Below are 10,537 nucleotides of genomic sequence, written 5' to 3' on the forward strand. Positions count from 1 at the left end.
GGGATATTTCTTGATCCTATTTTTCTTGATGAGCATGATGAAAATGATGAATGGTTGGATCCACAGAACATGGAAGACTTTGCGGTAGAAGGTGATAATTAACTTTGGATGATTTGCAAGATATTCTTGGTGAAGAAAGTCGGCCAGTTGGTAGTAGAGGTGCATGTAGCTCTCGAAGTAAGTCTACTTACCCAACCGACTCTGAGTATGATGGATATGATACTGATCAATTGATGTTAGACACAGATTATGGATTACTTGATGGAGCTAATGGAGTTACTGAAGATGATGATATATATAGTGGCTCGTATGATTTTGAATAAGACTGTAATATCCTTGTTTAGTTACCATTTTAGGCAGTAAACTTTTAAGTTGTTGAAGTTACTCTCCTGTTTCTAGTTAGAACTTGTTTATTTATCATTTTAGGTAGTGAACTTTAAAGTTATTGAAGTTACTCTTGTGTTTTTTTGATAAAATTGATGGTAGCTATAAAATTATAGTCTCTAAATTTGGAACCGATATTATACCGATATTTGAACGATAATATCCCTGATATAAAGTCGTACCAGTGTATCGGTCTTGGCCGAGATAAACCGATATCCGATATTAACTACATTGGTTTCAATCACTTTGGAAATTGCTCTGGCGAAAAATGGTCTGTGAATAACGGCTATATAACGTCCTCTGAGAATGTTTCAATGATTGAAATGAGAGTTTAGATTACATAACCATTGGTAGGATATAAGCATTGTTGTGGAAACAAACATATGTAAAAGTCTTTATTACTTGAACCAAAGTTTGCGAACTTTGTTGATCAAGAGAAACGGAATGTGGCTAAGCCAAGTCCGCGAACTCAGTCCGCGAACCGGCGTAAGTTCTCGACCCGAGAGCTGGAGTTTGTGAACTCCTTCCGTGAGCTTAAGTTCGCGAACTTGAGCAGGTTATATCTAAAACCGGTTGTTCTTGAACTCATGCTTATATAAACTAAGGAATGCTTTTGCAAACCGTGGCTATAAAGTTCATGAACCGATTCGAGTGAATCAAACCGGTTTTGCTTCGATTGTGTCTTGTGTAGTTACATAAGATCGAAGCAATTGAACAATTCTCTAACTAGTTCAATTGAGTCATTTGGACTAGTTATGGTGAAGAAGAATATGGTGGATATGAAAGTCATCATATGGCTAACCATTTGTTAACTATTGTTGAACCAACAAATGTTAATATTTGGGAACGGCTACATAAACCCAAAATTGAACATTTCATTTGTGTGTAACAAGCTAAGTTTTCGATCCAACAGTTGAGAAATATTAGCTTGAATCTAATCAGGTTTTCATCTAACGGTGAATATTGAATGCTTTGTTACCAAGCTAACATTGATTGCAAACCCTGATTTGAAAGACTATATAAGGGAGAACTCTAGCAACTGGGAAACCTAATCCCCACACATTCTGTGGGATACTAGTTGTTCTAAGCTAGAGTCGATTCTCCTTTAACCTTTGTTTTCTTCTTCTAAACCAGGTTAACGACTTAAAGACTTCATTGGAATTGTGAAGCCAGACCGGTACTAATTTTCTTGTAGTTGTGTGATCAGATCTTGCAGTTTCTATCGTTACGAGTACGATTGTAATAATTGGCTCGAGATTTTATAATCTCCGATAGGCAAGATAGAAAAGTAATCACAAACACTTCGTCTCATCGTTTGTGATTCCACAATATTTTTTTTCGCTGTGTCGATTAAGATTATTGTGAGGTGATTGATAATACTAGGCTGTTCTTCGGGAATATAAGACCGGTTTATCAATTGGTTCCTGTTCACCTTGATTTTTCAAAAGCCGGAACAAAACTCATAGGTATATTCGTGGGAAACGGATTTATCTATCATCGTAGACTTTTATGTGTGATACATATTTGTTGATTAAAGTCTTCGACTTTGGGTCGTAGCAACTCTTAGTTGTGGGTAAGATCAACCAAGGGAATCAAGTACGTAGCATCATGCTGGGATCAGAGGCGTAGGAGCATAACTGTATCTTGGATCAGTGTGAGATTTATTGGGGTTCAACTACAGTCCAGACCGAAGTTAGTTTGGAGTAGGCTAGCGGCTTAATACAGTGTATGTTCAATCTGGACTAGGTCCCGGGATTTTTCTGCATTTGCGGTTTCCTCGTTAACAAAATTTTGGTTTCTGTGTTATTTCTTTTCCGCATTATATTTTGTTATATAATTAAAATATCACAGGTTGTGGCGTTGTTCAATCAATTAGAATATCCGACCTTTTGGTTGTTGATTTAAATTTATTGACAAATGGATATTGGTCTTTGGTACCATCCAAGTTATCTCTCTTTGATAAAGACTCGCAGGTTTCTATTTGCTTGAGTAAAGATCAAATCGAGAGATTGAGATATAAACTCTTTGATATACTTTTATCTAGATTGAGTTTGACTGTCTAGTTGATTCTCTGGAAAGTATATTGGAGGTTTTCCATACAGATTGCTAATCGAATTGTTGGGTATGGTTATTGCACCCCCGCTTTTTTAATTGGTATCAGGGCAGGCAAACACGTTCAAGACCTTACAAGTCTGTGTTTGTAGCGATCTGACTCTATGGACAGAAGTGTTATCTCAATAAATGTGCCACCAGATCCAGGGCTTACAGAAGTTTCTTTCATATATGATTTAATCAAATCTGTAAAAGAAATTTTGTCCAAACCTCCACCAGGTTTAAAATCCCTTGAAGTGTTTTCGGAATGTGAAAAGAAACTTGAGAGTCTATCCTCTGATGTTGATTTATTTCTCCAGAAAGGACAAATGTCATTTAATAGGATAAATCAAGTTATGATGAATAATGTTCATGTCGATGTTGATATTGATTTATTAATCAGCAAGAACAATGCTCCTCTTCTGTATTCGTCTATTCGGAATAAACTAGACAAGGTACATGAAAAGTTTAAATCTCAATTAAATGAGGAATCAACCTCAATACATGAACAGTTTCATGATTTAATTCCTGACACTTGTTTTCATGATAGTAATGTTGTTTTCACTCGTGAAGAATCAAGGATGTATTCTTTTACCAAAAAGGGTTCCATGTGCAATACAAAATACTATCTTTATGAAAGATGGAAAAAGAGAAAACAAAATTCAAAAAACTCTTTGGTTCTGACAATACTCTTTGATAATCCTATAAAATGTTTGTTCTGGAATCTCATTTTTTAGAGACTTGAGAGTTGTTGGAAAGAGACTCTCTTATGGTGTCATGTTGTGCAGACAAACCCCAAGTTATTGCTCTCTTTGTAACAAACGGGTCCTTGACGTGCACATGAGCAGTTCAAATACGCTGGACCATAGCCGTCTCACAAATGAATCTAGTATTCGAATGTGTCAAGATAGTTTACTCGACACTTAAAAGAGAAAAAGAATCCCTTTGGTTCTTTCACCCTTCTTCTTCTCCAGTTCGCAGACTCAAGAAGGAACCGATCAGTTCCCTTATCCTCATCATCTTGATTCTTAACCAAATCAATGATGGTTTGTTCCCATGGTTCCATAATTAGCTCGTGAACGTTGGGTCAAGAACTTTTTGGTTATTCGAAGCTCGAGGCTGGTCTGACATGAGTCAGTTCGTGAACCAATTTTAATTGGAATGTTGTCGACCTCAAGACTCATGAGGATTCTGAACCGTATGTTTGACTTCAGTTCGTGTCCGGTTTGGCATAGGAGTCTGATTTTGTTTTATCTTGTTTTTGCCTAGTAAATCTTCTATTTTTCTTGTTTTTATTAGAAGAATAACTAGAGGTTGGAATAGCCATTTTTGTGATTACACATAGCTATGTCCAACGTTTTCATCTTCATGTTTTTAGATTTATTGGTTTAAATTCTAAATTTGTTTGGAAGATGATTTTTGGAGTATTAATCTTTATGGTTTTATATATTGCAATTGTTTATGGGATTTGTGTGTTTACGTCCGTGAACTTGACTATCCGACATCTTGTCAAAAGTAAAGTCTTTCGTATGTCGATATTCACATGTTGATAAAAGAATGAAAAGACTTTTGACAAATACAAAAGTTAAGCCTATTATGTCAATTATTGATGGAAGATAGGTTAAAATCTTTTGTTTACAAGGATTATGTCTATTGTATGTCATGGTGCAAATTGTGATGGAAAATAGAATGAATCCTTGTGTATTCCGCGGTAATTGATCTTCCCTGATCCATATTTTATGTATTACTGTGAGGCTCCGTAAAGTGTCTTATTTTGAGAATTAAACAACCAAGTTGATTATTTTTGATTAGCTATGTTGTTGTTCCGTGAGGTACTTTATGTCGAGCATTTTCAACTAAATTAATCATCTTTTTTGGTTATTTAGTTGTTGCTCCGTAAGTTTTCTTATTCGAGCATGACCAATTAAATTGATTACTTTTGTGATTAGTTTGGTTGTGTATTTCGATTAGATCAATTATGGGTTATCTTGTGATTAATCTAATTGTATATTTTTGAGTCTCCATAAGTTCACTTATGTTGAGCATTTCCGGTTAAATTAATCATGGGTTCTCTTGTGGTTAATTTAATTGAGTATTTTGGATTCAAATTCATACTCGTATGTGATTTGTTATGTCCAAAGAAATCTTTCTTTTCTTTTGAAATTAAGGTCGCCTTTATTGTTCTTTCGAGAATGACATTTAATGAGGGAGAGTTCTTTTGAACTTGCGCTTAATTGCCAAATCTTTGTGGGGAGTGCGGGTGTGGAATATTATAGGGGTTATCTTGTATCTTTAAACTCCTTGATGAATGCATTTAGCTTCGGCTTTATGATTGCATCTAAACAAGATGATATATTTTTACTTTCTTTTGGTCAAGAAATGTCTCTTTCGGAAATTTCATTAGGATCCCATTCTTGTACCTTTGCCAATTTCATTGACAAAAAGGGGGAGAATTAATATGTAGTTCACACTACAACTACATATGGTTTTCGGATCATTATGTAAGGGGGAGTGGTTTCCATGTGAGATGGAGTATTGACTAAGGGGGAGTGATACATATCACCATAGTATTGTTGTTGTGATACAATTGGACTTTGACGCTGTGTAATGATACTATGACATTGTATAATAATGATTGAGAACTATTGTTTTCTTGTTGTTATAGCTACGGATTTTCAACAACGATGATGCTAAACTTACAACCTTTGGGATCATTGGAGTACTTGGAAGTGACGAAGATTTCGAGTAATGTTGAAGATTAGGCATGTGGAATAGGAGCTACAAAAGTTAATTAATTTATTTTTTGTATTCTGTATGTATTAATAGTTTCGCCACTAAAATTGACAAAGGGGGAGATTGTTAGAGCATTGCTCGGTCGAACTCGCATGCGTTGATATCTCAAGCATATTTGTCAATGTTAGTGATCAAAACTATAAGTCTTGGTTTCTAGACTATATAACTAAAGGTCTCGGACTAGGATAGAAAGTGTAGTTGAGCTCAAGACTCCATGGCAATCATCATACAAGACGAAGGACTACTCAAGGAACCAGTGGATCTTCATCGACTAAAAGGTATGTGGAGACTTGAACTTATCTGTCACTCAAAAGTCTATCTACTCTATCTCCTAATCTTGAGACAAAAGTCGTTTTAATATTTAGACTTTCATTATACACATTTGTTATTTCGAGCCGAGTTTAACTCGCCTATCTATTTCTCGAAATATGTGTTGATAAGCTTTCGCTTTAGCCAAATTCATCTTTACCTAGTGACGAAAGTCATGTTATGTTTCAATCACTTTGGAAATTGCTCTGACGAAAAATGGTATGTGAATAACAACTATATAACGTCCTCTGAGAATGTGGCTAAGCCAAGTCCGCGAACTCAGTCCGCGAACCGGCGTAAGTTCTCGACCCGAGAATTTCTGCTGGAGTTTTTGAACTCCTTCCGTGAGCTTAAGTCCGCGAACCTAGTCCACGAACTTGAGTAGGTTATATCTAAAACCGGTTGTTCTTGAACTCATGTTTATATAAACTAAGGAATGCTTTTGCAAACCGTGGCTATAAAGTTCATGAATCGATTCGAGTGAATCAAACTGTTTTTGCTTCGATTGTGTCTTGTGTAATTACATAAGATCTAAGCAATTGAACAACTATCTAACTAGTTCTTTTGAGTCATTTGGACTAGTTATGGTGAAGAAGAATATGGTGGATATGAAAGTGATCATATGGCTAACCATTTGGTTAACTATTGTTGAACCAACAAATGTTAATGTTTGGGAATGGCTACATAAACCCAAAATTGAACATTTCATTTATGTGTAACAAGCTAAGTTTTCGATCCAACGGTTGAGAAATATTAGCTTGAATCTAATCAGGTTTTCATCTAACGGTTAATATTGAATGCTTTGTTACCAAGCTAACATTGATTGCAAACCCTGATTTTAAAGACTATATAATGGAGAACTCTAGCAACTGGGAAACCTAATCCCCACACATTCTGTGTGATACTAGTTGTGCTAAGCTAGAGTCGATTCTCCTTTAACCTTTGGTTTCTTCTTCTAAACCATGTTAACGACTTAAAGACTTCATTGGGATTGTGAAGCCAGACCGGTACTACTTTTCTTGTAGTTGTGTGATCAGATCTTGCAGTTTCTATCGTTACGAGTACAATTGTAATAATTGGTTCGAGATTTTATAATCTCCTATAGGCAAGATAGAAAAGTAATCACAAACATTTCGTCTCATCGTTTGTGATTCCACAATATCTTTTTTCGCTGCGTCGACTAAAATTATTGTGAGGTGATTGATAATACTAGGCATATAAGACCGGTTTATCAATTGGTTCATGTCCACCTTGATTTATCAAAAGACGGAACAAAACTCATAGGTATATTCGTGGAAGATGGATTTATCTATCACCGTGGACTTTTCTGTGTGATACATATTTGTTGATTAAAGTCTTCGACTTTGGGTCGTAGAAACTCTTAGTTGTGGGTGAGATCAACTAAGGAAATCAAGTACGTAGCATCCTGTTGGGATCAGAGGCGTAGGAGCATAATTGAACCTTGGATCAGTGTGAGATTGATTTTGGTTCAACTACAGTCCAGACCGAAGTTAGTTTGGAGTAGGCTAGTGTCTGTAGCGGCTTAATGCAGTGTATGTTCAATCTGGACTAGGTCCCAGAGTTTTTCTGCATCTGCGGTTTCCTCGTTAACAAAATTTTGGTGTCTGTGTTATTTCTTTTCTGCATTATATTTTGTTATATAATTGAAATATCACAGGTTGTGAGTTGTTCAATCAATTATAATATCCAACCTTTTGGTTGTTTATTTAAATTGATTGACACTTGGATATTGGTCTTTGGTACCATCCAAGTTATCTCTCTTTAATAAAGACTCACAAATTTCTATTTGCTTGAGTGAAGACCAAATCGAGAGATTGAGATATAAACTCTTTGATATACTTTTATCTAGATTGAGTCTGACTGTCTAGTTGATTTTCTATCAAGTATATTGGAGTTTGTCCATACGGATTGCTAATCGAATTGTTGGGTATGGTTGTTGTACCCCCGCTTTTTCATGATCTGGCAAACAATCATGGAGGATAATTAAGACTACCATGAGCCTGAGTACCCATGAAAACCGGTGTGTGATATTTATATTCCTTGACATCTGCATACATAATGATGGAAGCATATAAATTTGAATAAACATCTTTGAAAAAGATTTATCCCAGAAATACGACAACCATCCATACGAAACATGTCTGACTTGTAATATTTTAAATCAAGAGAAAGATTAACAACTTAATATACAATTGGCTAAAATTAGACGCTTGTGTAATTCTTTTTTTACACAGCTACGCAATTGTGCTTCTTTTAGCTCATAGTGGATTGGTGGTTATCGTCCTTTCCTACAATCAGGAATCATTTCCAAAGCACTTGTTTGAAAACTTTTAAATGGTGAAACCAAGCCATACCAACATTCTAGTCTTCCCAACTGCAACCTTCTCGATAGCTAAGTGCCCCATGACAAATAACAGCTTCATTGAAACCTATGGAAAGCATATTGGGATGGTGATGAAGATATGTGAAAGTAAACATGAAATTATGAATTTAATTAACCTGAGGGAAGATAAATCACATGACGTTAGGACCGTTAGGTCAGCAGCTGATGCATCTATTGATTGTTTCTTTTTCGTCGGTGAAATTGTTCTTTCTGGTGCATATCCAGCTAACAATGATAAACTTTGTTCCATCTTTAAGTCTCCTGTCAACAGAAACGAATATTAACTCCTAGGTAATGCCTCCAATTGTTTCCAAATCACATATATTATTCGTGGACTAACTAAAGCCATTATATTTTATCATAAACTATCATCGACGCATTATGTATAGTCTGATCGAGTAGCAAAAAAAAAAAAAAAAAACAAACAAACAAAAGAACAACGTACCACTGTTCTCAGGCAAAAGAAACCTACGGATGAAAAAAAAGCTTTAGTAGGAATGACCGATGAATAATCTGGTGTTTTCTGTAGCTTGAATGTGGCAACTTCTGCATCTACCTGTAGAAATAGTGACACAAACCAAGTCAAAACTTGCTGTATCATTGATTATGTAAGATCTAATATTATGTAACTTCTCTTCCTATCAAATTATGTAAGATCTAATATTGGCTGAAAGATGCATACATTAAAAATGAATTTTTTTTTTGCAAGACCCATATGAAGCATGTTAATGCCTATTTTTATAGCAAGCGGTAGATGAGTTCCACTGAAATATAGCAAGTTGGTTGACCGTGGTTTCAAACCTGAGCCAAGTGCTCGATCCCGTAATACAATAGAGGATTGGATAGTGTAAGACCTCGATAAAAAAAAATATATATATTAAAAATAAACTTGTATGCTACTGAAGCTTACTGTTGAAATGGCAGAAGTGATCTATGATGACATAGACTAACAAACTATTACAATATCTGAAGATTTCGAAGACAAACAAACCATTGCAATTAGCATCTTCCAAAACATACATACTTTAATATTGTCATGAGTTTTAAGACTTTTTGCGGCAGAAAAGTTTAAAAGAGACGGTATTAAAAGAGAATATTAAACATATATACCTTCCTGATTCACTAAGAATATTAATATAACCATTGATGCAACTTCTGCTTTATCGAACAAAAAAGCGGATAGATAACTTAGCTCCAATTTAGTAAAAATCTTAGAAGAGAAAATTGTGGGAATGAAATAGATGAATGCAGAATAGAGTTAGAATTTACCAAACGTCTTATGCACAAAGCTTAGTTAAGAACCAATATTAATCTCTGCAAAAAATATACTAATCAAAAAGAATGCTTTGATTAATAAATTGTGCCAACAAAGGCAAAATCAAGACTCAAAAACGCAACATCTTTGATAAGAATCAAAACTAAAAACAGAGAAGTTCGGAAATTCGGGTGATGAGATCGAGTTGAACGAATAAGAAGCAGGGATTACCGATAAAAAAAAAAGAAAAATAAAAATTGAGAATGATTAGACAACAAATTTGTAGTTTAAAAAGTCTATATATAGACAACCGATGAATCATCCGGTTTCCTTGCTAGCACGGTTTCCAAACTCACATGAACTATTTCACCGATGTTAATAATCCGGTTTCCTTGTATACATTATATAATTGGTTTCCTAATTATTGAAAAAAAAATTTCCATCACGGCAGAATTTTGTATGAGAAAAATTTTCCATGCTTTGACGAAGGTGTTTTCTACCTAAGACGGTGTTACTAACGTACAATTAAGTATTTGGTGTAAACACGGTGTCACGAAATTAATTAGATTAAAACTCCGACGGAAGTTTTGTCCACCTTCTTTTTTGTTGACTGCGTTACTAACGGACCGTTAAATACTTGATGTAAACAAAGTGTAACCAAATTATTAAGATCTCAACCAATAGAGTTATGCCAAGTGTCCTCACCGTAGCTTCTACATTAGAAAAGGCCTATTTCGGACAATAGGAAGCGAGGGTTTCGTCACCGTTCAATGTGAGAGCTTATTTTGTCAAGGCCTTTAAGAAGGAAGATATTAAGCTGTAAAAAAACCAAGGTGATACTCTTTGAGTTACTAAAACACCATTCATATTATTTGTGCCAAATCAAAACTGTATCAAATAAAAATGGAACAAAAACTCCATTTAAATTCAAATTAGTTAACTTTAGTTTTTAACAGATATAAGAATTCCAATCTTACGCTTAACCATATATACGTTTTCTCTAAAATAGAAAATTTTGGCGGAAACACAGAATAAAATTTCAGGAGATCGGAGGAGAGGATTCGAGATCTTCTCTACCAGAATCTTCCTCTCTTTAGATTTTAGGGTTCGATTTCTTATATTGAGATTTAGAAAAATCGAAACAAGATCTCTATTCTTATCTTTTTCTCTGGGTCGATTTGTTTATCTGATGATATTAGAAACTAATTTTCCGATCTCGGTTTTGTTTCAATTTATTTGAATTAGAGAAGTGATCGTAGATTTCAATCCTTCGAATCTGAAGATTGATTTTTTATTGTTGA

General features: G+C 34.9%; 1 long non-coding RNA gene across 1 annotated transcript; it reads right to left on the bottom strand.

The window, feature by feature from the left end:
* Positions 1–7,693: 7,693 nt before the first annotated feature.
* LOC113343960 lies at positions 7,694–9,396 on the bottom strand. The gene is made up of 5 exons (XR_003357503.1): positions 9,251–9,396; positions 9,092–9,136; positions 8,427–8,537; positions 8,117–8,242; positions 7,694–8,027 (listed from the first exon to the last, which is right to left on the bottom strand). It is a non-coding gene; the product is annotated as an uncharacterized LOC113343960 (long non-coding RNA).
* Positions 9,397–10,537: the final 1,141 nt, after the last annotated feature.

The sequence above is a fragment of the Papaver somniferum genome, unplaced genomic scaffold (assembly GCF_003573695.1).
Source record: "Papaver somniferum cultivar HN1 unplaced genomic scaffold, ASM357369v1 unplaced-scaffold_70, whole genome shotgun sequence".
NCBI lineage: Eukaryota > Viridiplantae > Streptophyta > Magnoliopsida > Ranunculales > Papaveraceae > Papaver > Papaver somniferum.